This window comes from Delphinus delphis, chromosome X, assembly GCF_949987515.2.
Source record: "Delphinus delphis chromosome X, mDelDel1.2, whole genome shotgun sequence".
Taxonomy (NCBI): Eukaryota; Metazoa; Chordata; class Mammalia; order Artiodactyla; family Delphinidae; genus Delphinus; species Delphinus delphis.
In genome coordinates, this window is record NC_082704.1 from 104,889,945 (window position 1) to 104,914,029 (window position 24,085).

Here is a 24,085-nt window from a genome sequence, read left to right on the forward strand (position 1 = left end):
TTAACGCGCCTCCTGTTTCACATAATTCACCATAAAGTCTTCCTATATCCAAGTCCACTTTCAGGCCCCACAGCCGGTCACCCAGTCTTGTCAATACCACCTCCCAAGTATTACCTAGCTCTGCCCCTCCTCCTCCATCTTTCATCCTACCACTCAAATCCAGGCCAGGACTTAGCACAGCCTTCTAGTATAGCTTCACGCCTTCATCTTTTTCCCTTAAACTCAGAATGGTCATCTAAAAAGCAAGCATGAATGTGTCACTCCCAGCTTAAAATCCCTCAAAGGCCCCCCCCCATTCTATAAGTCCCTAATCCTAAGCATGGCCTAAATCCCTCCTTGTCGTCACCCTTGAGGCTTTCCCTCCCTTTCTGGTGCTGTGAAGAGTGAACTTGCAGGGCTCTGAGGAGTGGGCAGCACAGCATAATAAGCGCACAAAGGCCTGGGCCAGACCAGAATCCCTCTCCCACCAAATGTCTCTTACTCTTCTCCCTCCCAGCTACTCCAGAAACTGGGGGCAGCCAGCAAAGCATTATGCTATTTTGGGCCTCTGTGAGCTAGAGAACCAGGGCTGGGCAAATGACAAAAGAATTAGCTAAATTGTTGGCTTTTCCTCAGTCTTTGCTTCTCTTAAGCTGAAAATCAATAATTGGGAATTGACTCATGAACTACGACACACGCTCAGAGCAGCTTCTGTTTTCCACACAGTTCTAGAAACCCAACAACAAGCTCTAAAATTCAAGGCCAGGCACTAGCACTAAGATTCTACCCTAGGGTGGTGGGTAGGATGGTGGTTGTGAGACCAGAGCCTACCCTTAAGGGTTAAAGGCCACCCACAGGCCCAGAGGGGCCCACAGCAAGACAAGAGCCTTTATGATGACATTTCTTGGTTCACCATGCCTGGACACCCCATACCGGGACATCATGGAAGTACCTAAGTATTATTTTTAAGTAACATTTATCTTTTATATATTATGAAAAAACTGTGCTTTTTTAAAAAAAGTTTCAAAAATACAGTCAGAGAGAAAATTAAAAATTACCTACAATCTCATTACTAAGGTACACTTTTTAAAATTTTTGTTGAAGCGTAGTATACGCACAGAAAAGTTCACAAAACAGCATGATTTACAAGTTGGTTGATATCTTTATGGTCTTTTTTTTTCAATGTGTAGATATACATGTTTTCACCAAAACAAGATTATACTGTGCATACTTTTTTTCATTTTTTATTTACAAAGTGTTATGAAAAATGAACATCTTTTCAGGTCACTAAATATTATTCTACTGTATCATTTTAGTAATAGCTTCATATTTCATTATTCAATTTAGCCAATACCCTAACCTAGATTTAAACTGTCTTCATTTTTCATTATTATAAACACTGCATTGAACATCCTTTTAGACTTAATCTTTGCATAGTTCTATATTTCTGAGACATTCAAAGGTTATAAAACTCCTTGAAATACACCTTCAAAATATATTAAATCAATACATTTCCTTTAAGCATCATTTTCTCTAAGCATCATTTTCTCTGTGGTTAATATTAAAATAACTGACCGACCAACAGCATTTGGGAAAATTTATTAGATGATTAAGTTTCTCAGAAAAAGGTTATGTTTTAACCTTTAAACATATACCACTTATTCACAATGGGGAAGAGATGAGAGAAAAGTATAAATCAACTCAAATATCTTTCATAGAGATAACAGCTACAAGAAGATGCTTAATTGGGAGCTTTGACTGAGACACTAGGACATCAGAAGCCAAACTGATTTGTAGGACAGACTACCACGCAGAAATTTCATAGTAGGAAAATGAATGTCAGTTAGATATTTCATCCACACCAAGGATATAAAAGAAAAATGTTTGAAATTAAAGAGGACTTGTAAAGAGAATAATTTTTACTTTTTGGAAAGGGCTGAATTCTGAGTCTCATTAGTATACCCTTCAAGGAGATGGGATGGGGTGGGGGCGCTGCCTCTATCTCCAAGCCAGGTGAGACAGGCTCCACAGGCATCACTTGGAGAGCTTGGTACCTGTTCAACAGAAGATGGCACGTGGTGAACTGATGGCTGACTGAGAACTGATGGTTGACTTTAGAAAGTCAATGTAGCTGAGAAGTAACTACAGTAATATTCAGTTACAGGTCAAATGTGTATAAATCCTGGGGAACAAATGAGGACCCTGCCCAAGAGGGCGCCTGCCGGAGTGCGAAGCCTGCAAGACTAACAGGCTATGGGAGGCATCAGGACAGAGACTGAGGGGATGGTGGCAGCTGGCCGAAGGAGCAGCATTGCCCGAAAGGAGGGAGGCCCAGCATGGGTTCTCTGCAGAACCTGCAAAAAAGCTCTTAGACAATCAACTTCAAACATTTGACCAGAGATCGCAAAGCCACTCTGAAACAGGGCCAACAAATAAAAACGTTCCTGCTCCTCCTTCCCTTCCTCTCTTCCCATGCTCTGATTCCAAAGGGGTCAGAAAGCCTAGGCAGCAGGCTGGGGAAGAGAAGCAGGGAACAGAGGAATTTCACTTTCAGTCAGGCTTGGACTCTTTGGGACTGGAAGACTTTTACTGAGTTGAGATTGGGTTTGCAAATTAAAGTCACCTTAGAAGTTGCTTATTTCCCATGAGTAGCCAGGAAATCTTGGGACTTGATGGAATTCTTAAACTATGGCTGTAGAAGAATGTTTTCCACAAAACAAATGTAAAGGGACAATGGGAGCAACTTCCCAGGTGGCGCACTGGTTAAGAATCTGCCTGCCAGTGCAGGGGACACGGGTTCGAGCCCTGGTCCAGGAAGATCCCACATGCCACGGAGCAACTAAACCCATGCACCACAACTACTGAGCCTGAGCTCTAGAGGCCGCAAGCCACAACTACTGAAGCCCAAGCTCCTAGAGCCTGTGCTCTGCAACAAGAGAAGCCACCGCAATGAGAAGGCTGCGCACTGCAACAAAGAGTAGACCACGCTCGCCGCAACTAGAGAAAGCTGGTGCACAGCAACGAAGGCCCAACGCAGCCAAAAATAAATGAATATTTTTAAAAAGGGACATTGGGAGACCAAAAAAATTGTTGATGCTTTCTAAGTTCATCCCAAGATTCTTGTCTATTTGATGTACAAGTTACACAGCTAACATTTTTAGAAGTTACATGGGCCAAGAATTGGGCTAAACTTTTTATGCATAATTTAACTAAATTCTTACAACTCCATGAGTAGATACTATAATTACCCTGAATTGATAATTAAAGAAAAGTAAGGTCCAAAGACATGAAGCAACTTATCTGAGATCACACATCTATTAAGGTCAAATCCAGATCTGTTTGACTCCCAAAACCATGCTTTGAACCATTACTCTGGTAAGTTACTGGTGAACACTTTGGTATAGAATGTACAACTCTCAAACTATAAGGATTGGCTTATCAAACAATCGTTCACTTGGACATATTTCATGTATAGAAAAAAATTACCAAAACATAATCTTTAAAAATGGCAAGCAAAATGCTTGAGTTTTTTTTTAGTACGCAGAGCTTAGAACAGCTAAAAGGTTTCAGCAATGTTATATTGCATACAAATTTCAGATTAAGGTTAAACATGTCTGTGGAATGTCCCCATGCAATTTTATCGTAGAATAACAGCACAGGTCCTCATCCCTAGCTCTTGGTAAACATGAGTAGTTGGAATCCATTGTTGTAAGAGCTTAATATCCCCCAGGCATGGAGCTGGCCTGAAAGTGAGTTAGTTTTCCAAGGTCTCACATCAATAGAAACTTCTTTGCTATAGATTTGATTTTTATGAATTGGGATTAACGGAATGAGCATAGAGTGACCGCAGTTATTAGGGAATGCTTTCATCGGTGAAAGCCGACTGGAGGAGGGAGAGGGTTACCCAAACAGTTCAGCTGTATATCTCTGCTAACTGTGATTTAATCCCAGTTTATAAAAGCACCTGTGTTATTTGTCATAGGTCTTAGTCCTGCCAACTACACCAAACAATGGCAACCTCTGTGCAGTGGGTGAGAGGAGAGGACTAAATGATGTGTGTCAATGTCTAGAGGGATTAAGATGATGTAGGCTCATTTTCACGAACATCCTGGACTACATTTTGAATATGCCTTTCCAAAATGAAATTCCACAAGACCGTCTACCACCTCCACTCTTTATGGCGTGCTTAACTCATCTCAGGGGACTAGGCTGTATTTTCTTCTCCTCTGCCTTCCCTGGAATGGATACTCCTTTCCTCCTTTTTCGGAAAATAAAACTGGAGAGTGCTTTATGCCTGAGAAGCTCTTAACAAATTGTTAGTTGCACAACTTCTTTTAGTTTCCTTTCACTGACATGTCAAATCATCTTTCTTCCTAGGCTCAAGGCAAAGCAGCACTTGAGCATAAGATCTTCTGTTCTTCCCTTCACTGGTCTCATCAGCCCACCTTCCTCCTCTTTCACTGTGAATCTATTCATCCTCTCTCCATTGCCTTATCCAGAGCTGACGGAGATACCACACTCCCTTATATTTCACATAACCAAGAATTAAAAGCATGTCTGAATTTAAAACATTTCCTGCGACTAAGGAAAAAATTTTCTGCCTTCCACAGTGGAACAAGAATTACATTAAAAGACAGGTCGCAAAAAAATAGACTTGGATGCCTGCGAACTTAGCCAGGAATCAGAATCTGAAAATTTATAGTGTGTCCTGAAGAATTCTGAATCCTTCGTCCTTCTCTGAGAGCCGCTATGCAGAACTCTGAGTGACAGACAGTACGGTGCAAGCCACGATTTCAATTCTGCTTGCCTCATTCTTTGCATAGACAGCATCGAGCTGATAGAATGCAACTGAAAACATAATTTAGATGGGAAAATACAACACATTCTTCCCAGGAAGGAGGGTGGGGGGAGGGGGGAAGAACAGGGACATAGCTTGACGCAGCCAGCAGAGGGCGCAGCTTACACATATAAGTATAAACAAGCCTGCAATGGAAGCTGTATGGGCTCCTGCGATTTTTGTCACAATTTCACATTATCGAAAACCATATCCAAGCTCCCGTGGACAAAACTCTGGTATAGTCACTCAGTTCTCTCCTCTTGTTCAAATAACACTATTTTCTACTGCCCCCAGGTCCAGCACTCAAACTGCCACTTTTCTGCCCCTGACTCTGGCATGGGAAAGAGAGTGCAGATAAACTCCTTCAAAAACAGCTTCCCAGAAAGAGTGACCTGTATTCCCAAGCAGCCTTCATTTGTTTAAGAGACGTGCACCTAGAATTTCTTGATCAAAGCTAATGCGCTGTAAATTTCTTCATTTAACAGACTTAGTCTGTTCAACTCTTGACACTGGGAATTGGGATTTCCCAGAACTATTAGCACTACACAGTAGGCACTCCACGCCGGCCAAGAACTGGGGATTAACAGGTATTTGTCTCAGCTAATTTCACTCTCTATACCGGGTCTATAGAGACTGGGGCTTCTTGGCGGAGTGTGTGCCACCCTGCTAATTGGCTACGAATGTAACTTCTCCAGCATGCCAATGGAGCACGGGGTAGTCCACAGTCTTAAGAGGCTTGAGACAAATGGATCCTTACACTGGGCATTCGGGAAAGTTGAGGGTTGCTGGGCAAGCACTATAATTGTAAATGGTTCATCTGCCAACTTTTACCTCCCACTGGCTATCAAACTCTCACCCCTGTAGACTATGTAGTGATCGTTTGTAAAAAGTATGCTCAGTGACAATTGCATCTGTGAAATCCTAGAGTAACAAAGAATTTCCATACATTCTATTCAGGATGCATTTGCAAAATCAAAGGTCCTAGAGGGAGTTGCCATAAAACGCACAATTCCCTGAGTCAGATAAAGTCAGTATACTCATCAGCATATTCACAGATTATATAAATCATTTCTGGGAAGAAGACTGTCAATAAAGAGAAAGCTGTTAGTCCCTTTTCACATGCCCTATCCTTCTACTCCCTGCTGATAATCCAGACTCTCTGAATGATAGATCCAACTTCTGAAGTTTCTGACATAAGAAATGAAGAGTCAAATATTAAATAATACTATATGTATTATTTATCTACTGCTACATAACAAATTATCTCAAACTTAGCAGCTGAAAACAATAAACATTTATTATTTCATAGTTTCTGTAAATCGAGAATCCAAGAGCAGCTCAGCTGGGTGGTGTTGATTCAGTCTCTCATGAGGCTACGATCAAAGTGTGGCCCAGGGCTACAGTTAGCTGAAGGCTCAACGGGGGGAGAAGCCAGGTCAAAGATGGCTCACATGGCTGTTGGCAGGCCACAGAAGATCCATGTCCAAACTCACTACTGTGCACCTCTCCACAGAGCTGCCTCGTAACATAGCAGCTGGCTTCCACCACACTGTGCACTGAATGTTTGTATCCCCACAAAATTCCTACGTTGAAGCCCTAAGCCCCAGTGTGGCTGTATTTGGAGATGGCGCCTCTAAGAAAGTAACTAAGGTTAAATAAGGTCATAAAGGTAAGGCCCGGATCCAATAGGATTAGTGTCACTATAAGAAGAGACTCCAGAGAGCTCTCTCTCTCCCTCCCACACATAGAGGTCATATGAGCACACAGCGAGATGGTGGCTGCCTATAAGACAGAAAGAGAGCCCTCATCAAGAATAGAATCAACCAGCACCTTGTTTTGGGACTTCTAGCCTCGAGAATTGCGAGAAAATTAATTTCTGTTGTTTAAGCCACCCAGTCTGTGGTATTTTGTTATGGCAGCCCAGGCAGACTAACACACTCCAGAACAAGCACTCCAAGATGAAAGTCACAGTCTTTTTATAACCTAATATCAGAAGTGGCATCTCATCACTTCTGCCATATTCTTTTCATTATAAGGAAGTCAATAAGTCCAGCCCACACTCAAAGGGAAAGAATTACACAAGGGTATGGATATCAGGAAGCAGGGATCACTGGGAGCCATCCTGGAGGCTGCCTGCCACATTATATAAGACCCAATTTATTGACTAGAACCATGTCTACAGGGAACTATATTCAATACCCTGGGATAAACCATAATGGAAAAGAATCTGAAAAGGTATGCATGTACTGTATATGTATAACTGAATCAATTTGCTGTACAGCAGAAATTAACACACTGTAAATCAACTATACTTCAATAAAATAAAATTTTAAAAAACATGTCTACAGTTATACTTTTACTACTGTATATATTATAATACAAGCAGTGCTTGTTATTCTTAGCATTTGTAAGGAGGTAAAACTGGATTTCAAATAATGGGTGCATTTTGAAAGTTAGCTCACAATTTGGGAGTCCACTGCTTTATAATGCCATTCACACATGTGCTCTTATTTTTCTCCCCTTTTCCATTCCTCTGAGTAAATACATGCATGTGGATACCACTTCCGGTGCTACAAATGTTGCCAGTGGGATGTGTGGTTCACCATTCCAAGCTTGTTGTCTGGGCTATCTGCCACATCTGCCACCCAATAGTAAACCTCTTATTACAAAGCCCATCTTTCTATCAGATGGCTACACCCTAGATTGATTAATTGAGCCCCTCTCAACACTGTCATAATGAAAATAACCATAATACATTTCCAAGTGTGTGTGCTTTACCATGATGAACTGTAATGGTTTTATTATCATTTAGCCACTACACAGATCTCCATAAGACGGTACAGATACACCCGAACAAACTTTTTGGCCAACTCAACACTATCGTTCATCTCACCTTTATTTTTACATCTGTAATAATACTTGAAATAGAAACTTCTTGGAGATGAACATTGGGAGAATAAAGTAAGTAAATAGTAGAATGAAAATTTTCTATGTCAGGTTTACTCTATCTCGTATAATTTTTTTTAACACATGAGCTTCTTGATTATGGTTTCTGAATTTCCTTCATTGTATGCATTGAAATGATATTAAGTCTCTTAAAGCATAATTTTTTTTTTTTTTTTTTGCGGTACACGGGCCTCTCGCTGTTGTGGCCTCTCCCGTTGCAGAGCACAGGCTCGACGCGTAGGCTCAGCAGCCATGGCTCACGGGCCCAGCCGGTCCACGGCATGTGGGATCTTCCTGGACCGGGGCACGAACCCGTGTCCCCTGCATCGGCAGGCGGACTCTCAACCACTGCGCCACCAGGGAAACCCAAGGCGTATTTAATAATTCCATTGTATCAAACTAATGTAAGTGTATCATGTATCGTTTAGAATGCATTTGAAAGCATTCATCAAATTTTTAATATTTAATTTGGCATTTAAACATAATGCCAACATAATGGAATATTGAAATACTAAATTATTACTTAAAATAAAAGATTGCTGTTTGGAGTAGTGAGATGGTATATGTAAAAGCACCTGATACAGTAGCAGAGAGCTCAAAGTTATATTCCAAATAAATGCTACTTGATATTAAATTCTGGCCATAAAATAAAGTGCAAATGAAAAGGAACTAAAGAGAAACCAAAAAAAAGTGAAGCTAACCCTGCATGGCTCCAGAACTGGAAATAGGAAACACGTTACACTGACATGTAAGTCTTCGGCCCCCCGATCCCATTAACATACAAATCATTAACACTATGCAAATCAGTAACAAAATCAAGATTCCCAGAGCAATTTCTATTCCCACCTCTGCAGAGAGATCTAGTCTAGTTAGTTGTACAGAAAGAGCTTCCGGAAAATTTGATTAATTAGGGGAAAACATGATAGTCACAAGAGAAAACTTGCAGTTAATCCAAGTTCAGTTAGTCAAGGTTACAAAGAGGAAAATCATATAGGCTACTTAGCCTTGCGTAATGAGAATTCCATTCCACAGCCACCAATGTACCTCTGACTGCAGCCAACAAACACATATAATTAGGTCATTGAGTAAGGCAGGCATAACGAGGGATTTTAATTTTTTCTTTTTTAGCATTCCTACTGAAAAGTAACCCGATAGAGCAGTCCTGCTTGCAGTGAAGTGAGAAGGGGGTAAAAGTCACCTCATTCTCTCCTGTAAGTATTGGCATCAATAGCTCCCAACTCAAAACCACAGTGATTCAAATGGTAAAACAACATTTAGGAGAGAAAATTTCTGTTTTAATTTGCTACTGCCATGCAAGACTTCTATGGGACAAATTTCACAATAATGGAGAAAAAATACTTATTAAAGGTAAATTAAAATAAAAATGAAATATTTTCACCAAAGAAGTATGAGGTTTTTTTCTCTTTTTAAAATTTGTTTATTTTGAAATAATCAGATAGTGAAGAAAGGCCTATCCTGTATCCCCTACACCCAGTTTTTCCCAATGGTTACATCCTGCATAACTATAGTGCAATATTAAAAGCAAGAAATAGATAATATGTGTGTATAGTTCCATACCATTTTATCACTTCTGTAGATATGTGTAACCACCCCTGCAATCAAGATGCAGAACTATTCCACCATCATAAAGATTCCATCAAGCTACCACTTCAGAGTCACACCCACCCGCCCCACCAACCCTAACCCTTGGCAGCCACTAATTTGTTCTCCACCAATTTAAGTGTGTCATTTTGAAAATGTTATATAAATGGAATCATACAGTATGTGACCTTTTAAGATTGGCTTTTTTCACTCAGTATAATGCCCTTGAGGTCCATGAAAGTTGTTGTGTACATAAATAAATTTTTAGTGGTTGCTCTAGGTATTTCATTATACATTCATAACTTATCATAGTCAATTGGTGTTGAAATATTAGCAGTTCAAGTGAAATGTAGAAACCTTACCTCACTTTAAGTCCCCTTATACTCCTCTGTTTATAATATAATTATCTTAAATATTTCCTCTACAAAACATTGAGAAACACATCAAAAATGTCATACTTTTTGCTTCAGCTATTAAATATAATTTAGAAAACTCAAGAGGAGAAAGTCTATTGTATGTATCCATATTTTTGCTCTTTCCTTTGTACTGCCTTCCTGATGCTTCAAGATTCTTTCATTTCCTTTCAAGTTCAAGAACTTCCTTTAGACATTTTTTTAATAAATGTATTTATTTATTTACTTATTTTTGGCTGCATTGGGTCTTTTTTGCTGAGCATGGGCTCTAGGCGCATGGGCTTCAGTAGTTGTGACACGTGGGCTCAGTAGCTGTGGCTCACAGGCTCTAGAGCGCAGGCTCAGTAGTTGTGGCACACGGGCTTCGTTGCTCCGTGGCATGTGGGATCTTCAAAGACTAGGGCTCAAACCCATGTCCTCTGCATTGGCAGGCGGATTCTTAACCACTGTGCCACCAGGAAAGCCCTACTTTAGACATTTTTTAAGGGTAGGTCTGCTAAGGACACATTCTTTTACTTTTTCTTAATCTGAGAATATCTTTATTTCTCTCTTATAACTAAAGGATAGTTTTACTGAATATAGAATTTGTAGTTAACAATTCTTTCCTTTCAGCACTTGAAAAATGTTGTGCCATTTGTTTCTAGCCTCCATGATTTCTGATGAGACACCCCTGTCATTCAAATTATTTTTCCCACTATAGTTAATGTATCATTTCTCTCTGGCTGCTTTCAAGATATTTTCTTGGTCTTTACTTTCATTAAGTTTGATTATATGTCTTGGCATGGATTTCTTTGGTTGATCTTGTTTGGGAGTCTCTAAGCTTCTTGAATCTGTAGGTTTATGTCTTTTGCCAATTTGGGGTATTTTCAGTCATTGTTTCTTTGACTACTTTTTCAGCCTCATCCTCTTTCTTCTCTCCTTCTGGGACTCCAGTCACACAAATGTTACAGCTTTTGTTATAGTCCCACAGGTCTCTGAGTCTCTGGCTCAGTTTTTTCAGTCTATTTTCTCTCTGTTGTTCAGATTGGGTAATTTCTATTATTCTATATTTAAGTTCACTAATTCTTTTTGCCCTCCTCTCCATTCTGCTGAGGGTTATTTGTTTGTTTGTTTTGGGGGGGGGTTTGGTTATTTTATTATTCAAGTCTAAAATTTCCCATTTGATTCTTCTTTATATCTTCTATAGGATATATTTGCTCTTAATGGATTTGCTGAAGCCAAAAATAACAATCCCAACCACCTGGGTTTCACACAGGAGAAGACTTGTTTTGACAAAAGCATAAAATGGCACAATAGTAAATATACTGTCATAGTGTTAAGTGAAGATAGGAGTAACCAAGAATGAGAAAACAGAAGCTAATAGTCAGCTGGCAAGGAGACACATACATCTGTATATCCTGGTTATGAAGAAGCAATGGAATTTCCTTATGTAAGCTTTAGTGCTTCTGCAGGACTAGAAGGCTGCTACACAATTATTCACTGGTAAGTCCAAGCACCAGATGCCTCTTCAGTTACCCAAAAGAGAAGAAGCTAGAGGCATGACTTCAGGCATCTTACGAAGTCTGAGTTTTCACCGTCAGCACCACAATTTCAGGTGATACTCCAACCAGACATGAGAGTTCAATACAGTTGACCCTTGAACATCCAAGGGTTAACGATGTCGACCTTCCATGCGGTTGAAAATCTGCATATAACCTACAGTCAGCCCTCCACATATGTTGTTCCCAGTGTCTGCAGTTCCTCCATTATCCACAGTCCTGCAACTGAGAATGCAACCAACCACACAGATCGTGTAGTATTGTAGTATTTACAACTGAAAAAAATTCACATATAAGTGGACCTGCACAGTTCAAACCTGTATTGTTCAAGGGTCAACTGTATAATGTATCATCTGAGAAACAGGGATAAAATATAATCCTGTACTTTACTTTATGCTGAGACTCTGTCCATCATTTCTTACTAACCACGTAAAACAAATTGGGGAACTTTCCTACTGTTTTTAGTCTATAAAGCAATTTTTATTTAAGATAGGTGTTACATTCCTCTAAATTTTGGTAGACCTCATTTGTAAAAACATCCAGGCCTAGTGTTATGTTTTGCTTGGTGGGAAGGCTAGGCTCTTGAGAGGGATTTAATGGGCAAATTTTTGACTACTGAGTAAATCCCTTTAATGAGTATGGATTTATTTGTGTTTGGTATTTCCTTTAGAGTCAGTTTTGATAATTTGTATTTTTAAATAAAACCAACCATTTTACCTAAGTTTTGAAATGTAATACCCCCAATGAATGTATCTTTAATATATAGAGAGTTTCTAAAAGTAGAGAATGAAAACACTACAACACTAAAGAATCTGCCTGATAAACCAAATCAGGGAGACTTCTTGATAAAAAGATTTATTAGGACTCAAAGTTTCATAACATAATATCCAAAATGTCCAAAATACAATAAAAAATCACCCACCATATAAAGAACCAGTAAAATCACCATTTGAATGAGGGAAGACAAACAAGTGATGCCAGCACCAACACAAATCAGATGTTGGAGTTATCTGACAACAATTTTAAAGCAGTCATGACAAGAATATTTCAATAAACTATTACATATAATCTTGAAACAAGTGAAAAACTAGAAAATCTCAGCAAAAGAAATAGAAGTTATAAAAAGAACCATGTGCAAATTATAGAACTGAAAAATACACTCACCAAAATTTAAAACTCAATCAGTGGGCTCAACTGAAAAATGGAGAGAACAGAGAAAAGAATCAGATAACTTGAGAACACATCAATGGAATTCACTCAATTTATACAACAGAGAGAATAGACCAAAAAAATTAACACAGCCTCAGGGACCTTTGGGACTATAAGAAAAGACCCAATATTCTTATCATTGAAGTCCAGAAAGAGAGGAGAAAAGTCCAAATAGAGAACATGATCCTGAAAGAATATTCAAAGAAATACAGTAATGGCCAAAAACTTTTCAAATATGGAGAAAGACATAAACATACAAATTCAAGGCTGAACAAACCTCAAATTAGATAAACCCAAATAAATCTACACCAAGACACATCACTATTAAACTTCTAAAAACTAAAGACAATGTTGAAACCAGCCAATGAGAAACAATCTGTAGGGGAAATTCAATTCAAATGGTAGCAGATTTCTCATCTGAATCCATGGAGGCCAAAAGGAAGTGGCATAACATTTCCCAAGTGCTGGAAGAAGAGAAATGTCAACTGTGAATTATATATCTGGTGAAACTATCCTGAACGAATGGAGGGGAAATAAGGATATTCTCAGATGAAGGGAAACTAAAATAATTTGTCACTAACAAACCCACTCTTAAAAAATGGCTAGGGGACTTGCCCGGTGGTGCAGTGGTTAAGAATCCACCTGCCAATGCAGGGGACATGGGTTCGAGCCCTGCTCCAGGAAGATCCCACAGGCCGCAGAGCCACTAAACCCGTGTGCCACAACTACTGAGCCTGCACTCTAGAGACCGCGAGCCACAGCTGCTGAGCCCACGTGCCACAACTACTGGAGCCCACGTGCCACAACTACTGAAGCCCGTGTGCCTAGAGCCTGTGCTCCGCAACAAGAGAAGCCACCACAATGAGAAGCCCGCGCACTGCAACAAAGAGTAGCCCCCACTCGCTGCAACTAGACAGAGCCCATGCACAGCAATGGAGACCCACCACAGCCAAAAATTAATTAATTAGTTAATTTTTAAAAAAAGAATGGCTAAAAGAACTTCTCCAAACAGAAAGAAAATAATTGTTTACTTATTTATTTTAATTTTTTTTTTATTTTTTAGGCCACACCATGTGGCATACAGGATCTTAGTTCCCCGACCAGGGATCAAACCTGTGCTCCCTGCATTGGGAGCACAGAGTCTTAACCACTGGACCACCAGGGAAGTCACCAGAAAATAATTATTTAGAAGTGTCTTGGTTAATTTCCAAGTGATGAGAAAAGAAGTCAAAATGAAATAAATTACACATAGAACCAAATGAGGATGAAAATAAAATGTAACAAGATATGTAGGAATACACCTAAAGGAGTGATAAGAGGGAAGTTTATAGCACTAATGCTTACATTAGAAAAGAAAAAAGGTCTCAAAACAATAAACTAAGTTTCTACCTCAAGAAACTAGAAAAAGAACAAAAACCCAAAGCAAGCAGAGGATAGATAAGAAATCTATGAAATCAAAAACAGAAAAACAATAGACAAAATCAATTTTTAAAAAGCCAATTCTTTGAAAAATTCAATAAAATGCATAAACCTTTAGCAAGACAAACAAAAATTAAAACAGAGATGACACGTATTACCGATGTCAGGAATGAAATGGAACATCACTAAAAATCCTGGAGCTATTAAAAGGATGGCTTTACTGTAAACTGTACTGAAAGCCAAACAGCCCAGAGAAAGACTCCATTTTGGGAAACCTCATTGCTCTGTAAAAAGTACCCGCCAAACCAGAAAGGTGATTCCAGGAGGAGTTAGCCCAAAAACAAAAGTGCTCTTCAGCTTTTAAGTTTTATGATATCTTTGGGCAACTTTTTGTTTTTCATCAGAAGTGACCAAACAAAATTAAGATGGTGAGACTTCTGAGATCAAATCCTTTTCCCAGCTCTACCCTGTTCCCAACTGCTCACAGAATGGATCATGTGCCCTTATATTAACGTGACCACTTATTTGCTCTCCTTCCTCCTTGAAAGAAAGAAAAGAAAATTGTCTTGCCACTGATTTGCCATATGAAACTCATCTTATCACCCTTTTCTGGGTCTGAAGCTGCTGTCTCTAAAAGTGGCGTTTCATATCAGTTAGTGCTGGAGAAATCTTGAATAGCTTATGTTCAAAACTGTTTTTAAATTTTCTATTATTTTGAAACTTTGCTTCTTTGGGGTTGGGGCACACTGGTCACCCCAATCTGGCTGTGAGAGCTGTCTACAGTCTGTGTGCTGGCACTGTGCTGATCGTTTAAAGTTTCTTTCCCTACCCAATTCCCCCTTTTTGGTGAGGTTTCAGTGAGGTCTGTTAGGTTTGCATCCTGCAGCTTAACTGGCTTAAAATGTACTCTCCTTTGATGTGGTCTCTTTGGGGGCTGATTGGGAGAAAGGAAAACCAATAGTGTAACTGTTTTGATACTGAAAATTGATAAATGTCTTTCTGAAATAAAGAACCAGTCCCTCCAAAAAAAAGATAATAATAGAACATGATAAACAACTTTATACTCATAAATTTGAAAATTTAGAAAAGATAGAACAATTCCTTGAAAACCACAAACTACCAAAACTCAACCAAGATGAAGTAGATAATCTAAATAGTCCTGAAACAACCTAGTGAATAGCACAGGGAACTATATTCAATATCTTGTAATAACCTATAATGGAAAAGAATCTGAAAAACTATCTATCTATCTAAATATATAACTGAATCACTTTTCTGTACACTTGAAACTAACACATTGTAAATTAACTATACTTCAATTTAAAAAAAATTTAGGGACTTCCCTGGTTGTCCAGTGGTTAAGGCTCCACGTTCCCAATGCAGGGGGCCAAGGTCTGATCCCTGGTCAGGGAACTAGATCCCACATGCATGCCACAACTAAAAGCCCACATGCCACAACTAAGAGCCCGCATGCCGCAACTAAAGATCCTGCATGCTGCAACAAAGATCCTGCACGCGGCAGCGAAGATCCCACGTGCCGCAACTATGACCGGGTGCAGCCAAATAAATAAATATTTTTAAAATGTATTCTTAAGTAGTCTTATAACTATCAAAGAAATTGATTTCATAATTTAAAAGCTCCCAAAAAATAGATCTCCATGCCCAGATGGTTTTAGTAGAGAATTCTACCAAACTTTTAAAGAAGAAATAACACCAATTCTACGCAATCTCGCCCAGAAAATAAAAGATGAAGGAACACTTCCCAACTCATTTTATGAGGCTAGCGTTACCCTGATACCAAAAAGAGACATGGACAATACAAAAAAAGAAAACTATAGATCAATATCTCTTGTGGAAGATAAAAAGCTAAGAAAATGGAAAGAACATGGGAGATAAAAAGGGAGACCAGAGAACTGTCCTTTAGAACCCTTTAGCACCTGTTAAAAGAGGAGATTAAGAAGGGAGAAGAAAAAGATGGAATAAGATGCCCAAAGGGAGAGACTGACAAAAATAAGGAGAACAGTGCTCACTTATGGATAGAGGAAAAGAGATACAGAAAGAGAAAGAAAGAGAGAGAGAGAGAGAGAGAGAGAGCCCCAAAAACATAGAATAAAACACACTGCAAATAGATCAATGAGCAGGAGATATCCAAAAAGAGACAAGAACCACAAAGACCTAAATGAATCAATTAAACTGAAACTTAAAGAGAGAGACTCTTCAAATGCATAGAAATGGTTGTAATTTTGTTTGTGCCACGGAAGACTCTAAAGCCTTCTTACATTTTTGTAACCATGAGAAGTTTAGCTCTCTGGTGTAAAGCAAAGTGTACAAGACTGGAAGAAAAAAAAGTCTGCAACAAGCCCCAGTGGAGATTTCAGAAGCTCCCCAAACCTCTTGGTTTTTAGTTTTCTAAGCTACAAAATGAAGACAAACTATATGTTCAGTAAGTTTCCTTCCAGCTCCAAGATTTCATCAAGATATGGAAAACTTAATAAGCAACAAGGATATATTGTACAGCATGGGGAAAAAGCCATTATTTTGTAATAACTCTAAATGGAGTATAATGTATAAAAATATTGAATAACTATGTTGTACACCTGAAACTAATATAATATTGTAAATCAACTGTATTTCAATTTTTAAAAGATATGGGAAACTTGGCATTTGTCAAGTGAGTTAAAGGCTTTTTCTAAATTAAGGGCTTATCCTATGAATAAGGCTGTGAGTCAGGAACTCCTTATCCCAAAACTACACTTTTCCATGGAAAAGTGAAAAGATGCCAAGAGGTACTGATACTTAGTAAACGCTCATCTGTAGGGGAAATAGTTTATGGGAGAGAACAAACCATACTATTCCAGAACGATGGGAACAGATCTTAGTTTTAAAACTTTCCTGGGACTTCCCTGGTGGCGCAATGGTTAAAAATCCGCCTGCCAATGCAGGGAACGTGGGTTTGAGCCCTGGTCCGGGAAGATCCCACAAGCCATGGAGCAACTAAGCCCGTGCACCACAACTACTGAGCCTGCGCTCTAGAGTCCGTGAGCCACAACTGCTGAAGCCCGCGCACCTAGAGCCCATGCTCCGCAACAAGAGAAGCCACCACAATGAGAAGCCCGTGCACCGCAACAAAGAGTAGCCCCCACTCGCCGCAACTAGAGAAAGCCCGCACACAGCAACGAAGACCCAACGCAGCCAAAAATAAATAAATAAATGTATTTTTTTAAAAAAAGCAAGGTAGAACTTTCCCTATAAAAGGCTTTGATTAAATCACTTAAATTTGTTTTAATCGCATGAACTAAAAGATTGTATAAAATATTACTTATATTTCTTCAAACTGAATTTTCTTCTGCAGCTAAGGTATTCGTAGTTTAATTTTCCCTTTTCTTTCTACTTTTGTTTTTTTCTAATCTTACTGAACAATGCAAGAAAGACCTGAACACCAAAGACACTCAAAATAAGGTTGCTAAACAAAGCAGTGAATCTGCCTCCTACATACACATGCACACAGATATACACACGAGCTGTCGCAACCTAAAAATATAACACAGTAGAGACCCACCTGGAGGCATGCCCACCCTAGGAATAAAGGCCAGAATCCCATTCCCTGGGCTTTGGACAGTTTCTCTCCCGAGCAGCACTGCTAATTAGGGCTAAAGATACTCAAGGCTCAAATAGTCAAATACATGTCACATATACATATATATACAACTAGCTAATAAACATCACCTTATAAAATTAAGTAAAAAAGAAATGTCCCTCCCCCTGTACTCAGACATCTCAGGCTCAGTACACTTTTGCTGGTTTCTCTTTTCAACCAAAGGTGCCCTTGATGTTTATTTTAACTTGGCTCACTTGGATTAAAGTGTGGCAGAGAAGGCACTTAGGATGAACATGCAGTTTAAGATATTCTTTGCACTCTACTAGAAATGCAGGTTCTTGCTCACAAAAATACTTAAACCTTCACACAGCCAGCATCTCATCTTGCAGTATGCATATAGACAATCACCTTCATAGCACTCCATAACTCCCCATCCCATTCTGTGGTCCTTCACTCCTGTTTCAGAGAAAACTGAAAGTAATGGAGGTGAAATCTACCAACTGCCTTTATTCCAGCAAAAATATGCACAGCCACATCTATCCTTACAACTCCATCCTACCTACCTCCTCTCCTTCAGAAGGTGAACCCTCTATCCATATTGGTATAGTCCTTCAATTGTACCTCCCTCTCTTGAATTTTAAATCTCTGCCTCTCTACTGGCTCTTTCTGTTCAGGTGATTGCATGTTCAAATTTCCTCCCATACTGTAAATCAGTGTGGTTCTCAAAGTGTGGGCCAAGAATCGTTGTGGGAAGTCTCTGAGGCCCTTTCAGAGAGTCCACAAGGGTCTTTCCTTTACCAACTACATATCTGTCTAAGGCCAGATTTTTCTTATTTACTTCAGCCAATAAGATTTTTCTTATTTACTTCAACACACTGCAACAGATTGGATGAGGAAGCAGATATGAGAATCCAACTGTTTTTTAGTAAGTCAAACGTTAGAGAGCTGTGTAAAAATGAAAAACAGTACCACTTTTTTCACTAAACTTTTTTGTTTTGAAAAAATTCTTTTTCATGAAACTATATGTTAAGAAATATTTCAATTAATTTATTTATTTGTGGCTGCGTTGGGTGTTTGTTGCAGCACGCAGGCTTTCTCTAGTTGTATCAAGTGGGGGCTTCTCACTGCGGTGGCTTCCCTTGTTGCACAGCACGGTCTCAAGGTGTGCAGGCTTCAGTAGTTGTGGCACTCGGGCTTAGTAGTTGTGGCACATGGGCCTAGTTGCTCCGTGGCATGTGGGATCTTCCCGGACCAGGGCTCGAACCCATGTCCTCTGCATTGTCAGGAGGATTCTTAACCACTGTGCCACCAGGGAAGTCCCTATTGTTATTTTTAAATGAATCAATAGGTAAATATTTTTTAGACTTCTGTGTTATTATGTAATATGGTAAATATTAACCCACAGAAGCAAAAGCTCTTTGGGGTCCTCAATGACTTTTCAAGACTTAGAAAGAGGTCCTGAGAGTGAAAAGTTTAAGAACTGCTGCTATAAATAAATAATTTTCTCAATCCTGCTACTCACTCAAAATGCTACTCTTTCTCTTTCCTTGCCTTTGCCACTAACAGGCAGTCAACCATTCCCTGTTCCCATTTCCTCAGCTCCGATTATCTTCTTAATCCATTAGAATGCAACTTCTGCTTCCTATCACTCCACCAAAACTATTCTCACCAAGGTCACCAGTGACTCCCTTTTCTAAGAATTTTTACCATATTCTTTTACGATTACAAAAGTAATGCATGGCCATTGCAGGACATTCAGAAAAAGTAAATAAGCAAAAACAAACAAAAAAGAGAAATAAAAAAAAAAATCACCCCGATCAGAGTGGAAGAAGGGAGCCAGGAGCTAAGAAATTCAGGCAGCCTGCAGAAGCTGGAAAAGATCAGAAAACTAAGGAAGAAGTTAAATAACATGATGAAGGGCTTCCCTGGTGGCGCAGTGGTTGAGAGTCCGCCTGCTGATGCAGGGAACATGGGTTCGTGCCCTGGTCCGGGAAGATCTCACATGCCGCGGAGCGGCTGGGCCCGTGAGCCATGGCCGCTGAGCCTGCGCGTCCAGAGCCTGTGCTCCACAATGGGAGAGGCCGCAACAGTGAGAGGCCCGCGTACCGCAAAAAAAATAAATAAATAAAAAATAACATGATGAAGACCATATGGCTAGAAAGTCACATATGAAAGTATAAGCAGGGGCTTTTGATGCTAAACTACATGATTGTTCTTCTGTGTTCTGCTGTCACTGTATGGTTAAGAATTGTCCAGTTTTTCTACCCAGTCAGCTACAAACTATCTCTTCGGAGAGATTTGAAGAATGAGAATGACATCCCGCATTGCTGCTTTAAAGATGGAGGAAGGAGTGCAACAGTGAAGGAATGCAGGCAGCCTCCAGAAGCTGAAACTGACCCTTGCTGACAGCCAGCAAGGAAATAGGACCTGAATTCAGAAAACAACCAGAATGAGGTTAAAAGTAGATTCTTGCCTTTAAAATAAATCACCCTTAATACTACTACTCAGAGATAACCACTATTAGAAATCTGTCCCTTCAGAGTTCTCAATGCACTATTATAAAAATGGTATTAGAGAATATATATTGTTTGGATGTGTGTTTTACATATTATTTTGAAATCAGCTTTTTAAATGATGTGGCCACTGGTTACCTCCTAAGGGCTAAATCCTAAGGTTTCTTATCAATCTTTAGTCTCCTTGGCCTCCCTGCATCATTCTCTCTTGGTTCCCCTCTGACCTCCCTGTGCACTCCTTCTCTGTCCCTTTCACTCCCTCTATATGAGCCCATTACCTGTAAAGCTTTAACTGTCCCCTAAATGTAGAGGAATTCCAAATCTCTCTTTCTAAGTCCTATTTTCTCCTGGGCTCCAGACCCAAATTTCCAGCATTCCACTGGTCAACTCCAACTCCACATTTCACAAATTCTTCAAACCCAACAGATCAAAACTAATTTTTTCATATCCTCCTCCCAATCTACTTCTTATTCTAGAATTCCTCATCTCAGTTGGTGGCTCCACTTTGCCTAAAACAGAAACCTGAAACTCAAGGTCCATTCCACGCTTTCCCACGACCACACTAAACAATGTGTTTTCAAGTACAGTAGTAAGTAGTAGCTCCCAATGTCTCTAGAGACTCTGACTTCCTCACTCATGCCATTGCTATTGCTCTCACGGTATTCATCGTCTAACCAACCCCCTCTCTCCAGTCCCCTCTTCCTCAAACCCAACCTGAATACCCAACCATACAACTCCATCCTTCTATGGATCCCCATTGCGTAAAGGGCCCCTTCACTGTCTGGTTTCAACTCACCTCTCCAAGCTCTTCTCTCAAGTTCCACACATGTACATATTCTGTACTCCAACCACACCAAGCCACTCGTAGTTCCCCAAATATTCCATGCCCTTTGATACACTTTGTGTTCGAGAATACTATTCCCCTTCTCCGTTCAACATACTCCTCATCTTTAAAGACTCAACTCAAATACCACCTCTCTTGTGAAGCCTTCCACAAATCCTCCAAAGACAGTTAGTTGCTCCCTCATCTCTCCTCATAGGACTTGGCCCTTCTGTCATAGCTCTTATTACACCATATTGGAGTGGCCCACTACATGTCTATGGTCATGTCAAGGGCTGAGATCTTGTCTTAATCATCCATGTATCTCTATCCTTACCTACTTTGGATGGATTGTTGGATGTATTACTAAATATATATTAAGAAAATTTACTTTGTAGTCTTCCTACTTGGTTTACCACCCTATGAAGAAGCTATAAATCAAGTAGATATACTGCCAAGCGTCAGCACTCACTCACCTGTGTTCACAGAAGTAACATCTGTGGAGCAAAGAAAGCTAATCCCCAGCAAACTAGCACAGTTAAAAACACCATAAGCGGGCTTCCCTGGTGGGTCAGTGGTTAAGTATCCGCCTGCCAATGCAGGGGACATGGGTTCGAGCCCTGGTCCGGGAATATCTCACATGCCGCGGAGCAACTAAGCCCGTGTGCCACAACTACTGGGCCTGTGCTCTAGAGCGCACGAGCCACAACTACTCAGTGCACCTGCCACAACTACTGAAGCCTGTGTGCCTAGAGCCCGTGCTCCGCAACAAGAGAAGCCACTGCAGTGAGAAGCCCGCACACCGCAATGAAGAGCAGCCCCCGTTCGATGCAACTAGAGAAAGCCCGCGCGCAGAAACGAAGACTGAACGCAGCGAAAAATAAATAAATAAATGTATTAAAAAAAAAAAAAAACACCATAAGCAACCTGAAGGGTAGTATAGGAATGTTTTCCCAGACTACACGTTAAAGGAGCTCTTGCTAAAGTCTCTTCTGAAATTTATCTTCCATCTTAGACTTTGGACCCTGACACTTCCATTCATGAAATACAATGGAAATTGAGTAATGCAGACAGAAAAACAGATAGCACTATTCAATGGGAAAAACTTTGGCTTTGTTTTCTGACCTTAGGCAAGTTACTGAAACTCTCTGAACCTGTTTTCTCATCTGTGAGATAAAGAAAGATCTAACTTTATAAGATTTTTCAAAATTTAGAGATAATACTAATAAAGAATGGAGTACAGTCCTCATCAATAAGGCAATTCCTCATTAATTTGAGAAAATTGGTCATTTGAAAATGTGTATATATATTGGAGAGTATTTGCAATTCACCTAAATAAAGGTCATTTCTTTCAGACTCCTCTATCAAAGACTAAATTCAATATGGAATTGAATCTAAGGGGAAAAAAACATGTTCATGACCAGAATGTTGTCTTAAGACCAAGACTTGAACATCAGCTAGGCTTAATCCTTCAGTAGTTAATAAATCTCATCCCTTCCACACACACCAAAAACTAACTGGTAGAATATCGGACTCTTAAACAGAGAATATATTACCCAAGGCCAAGAAAAATCCAAACATTATTCTTAATCATTTATGAAGGTTCCACAAACCTGTCTGTTTAATGAGTGTTGCCTGCAGCTGTGCCCTGAGAAACGAGCCCCAAACTTTGGGTTATCTCAGAATTTCTGGAATTCTCTGAAGTCTATGTCAGGTTTACTCTCAGACCACAAAATTATACAGAGCCCATCTACAGATTTCAACTGGCTGTGTAAGAGCCTTCTAAGTTAGCTAACTTCTGTCACCACACATGGCTATCTATGGGTAATTAAGAGGTTAACATAACAAAAGTGGAGAGTGTACACTTGTGGTGAGAACCTGTACAAAGGGTGACCTTTGAGCCTCCCACCTGTCGCTGCCCATTCTGGCCACACACCAGTCTTCTTTGTGAATTATGAAAAAGTGCCTCGGGGCCTCAGCAAAGGTAGCCAGCTGTCCTGAAATGCTCAAATTTCCCAACTGCAAGGGGATAGGAAACTGCAGTATGAGTTGTTAATAAGTATGAACTACCACAAATTATGTCAGTATATAAGTTTAAAGACTCTTTAGAAACAATCCAGAAAATGGGACTTCAGAAGAAAGACTACTAAATTTGTCTATTCAAACTCTTCTGTTTTTTTTTCACAAGAGCAATAGGATTTTCACACACGTACAAACACACACACAACTCTTTTAAAATGAATGATTACATTTGACTAAAAGAAGGCACTGATAAAAACAAGTTCAGGGGTCAATAAATGTATTATTAACTTTAGACAAAACTCAAGTTGACTAGGGGCAGGGTTTGGAGGATAAAAACATGAAAGTGTTTTCCCGAAATAGCATCTCTAAAGATCACCTATAGAGGAAAGAACATGTTTTTGCTTTTCCACTTCTGGATCCAAGCTCTAATATGAACATATTTGTGCAATTTATGCACATAATAGTATTTAATAGCAGCAAATGCACACACCTGCTGATTTTCCTCCATTTGAAAGGCGGAATGTAAAGGTCAACCAGATGATTTCCCCTTCCGCAGTGGAACTAGACAGAATGCAGTTCAAATCCCAGGCTACCATTTACTAGCTATGTGATTCTAGGAAGTTATTTAACCTCTCTGTGCCTCAGTTTTCTCATAAAAATGGGGTTGATAAAAGAACTGACCTCATGGCTTTGTTATGAAGGTCATATGTATCAGTACAGAAAATGCACTGAGCGATGTACATAGAAAGCTATTGTTATTACCATTCCATTATTTAAGCTTTAAAAGACTGTGGTACATCGTGAAGTAACTAGCATGTAACTCTAATTTATCTGACAAGGGTTAGAGTTTACTATCAGTTCACCAAGTTCTCCTTTGACAGAAGTAAAAAAGGAGTGATGTTTTAAAAATTATCAAAAAAAAACTATAAATGGAGTATAACCTTATGAATCACTATATTGTATACCTGTAACTTATATAATATTGTACATCAACTATACTTCAATACAAATAAATAAATAAATAAAGTACAGCTAAGGAAAAAAATTAGCAAAAACATTCCCAGTCCCAAGCCCCAACCCAGGTCACATTTATATCTTAAAGCCTTCTGAGTAAAAATTATCCACATATATATAAATGAAAGATGGCTGCAAATTCTTTACTGCTTCTCTCACGGTGAGGGAATTTCTA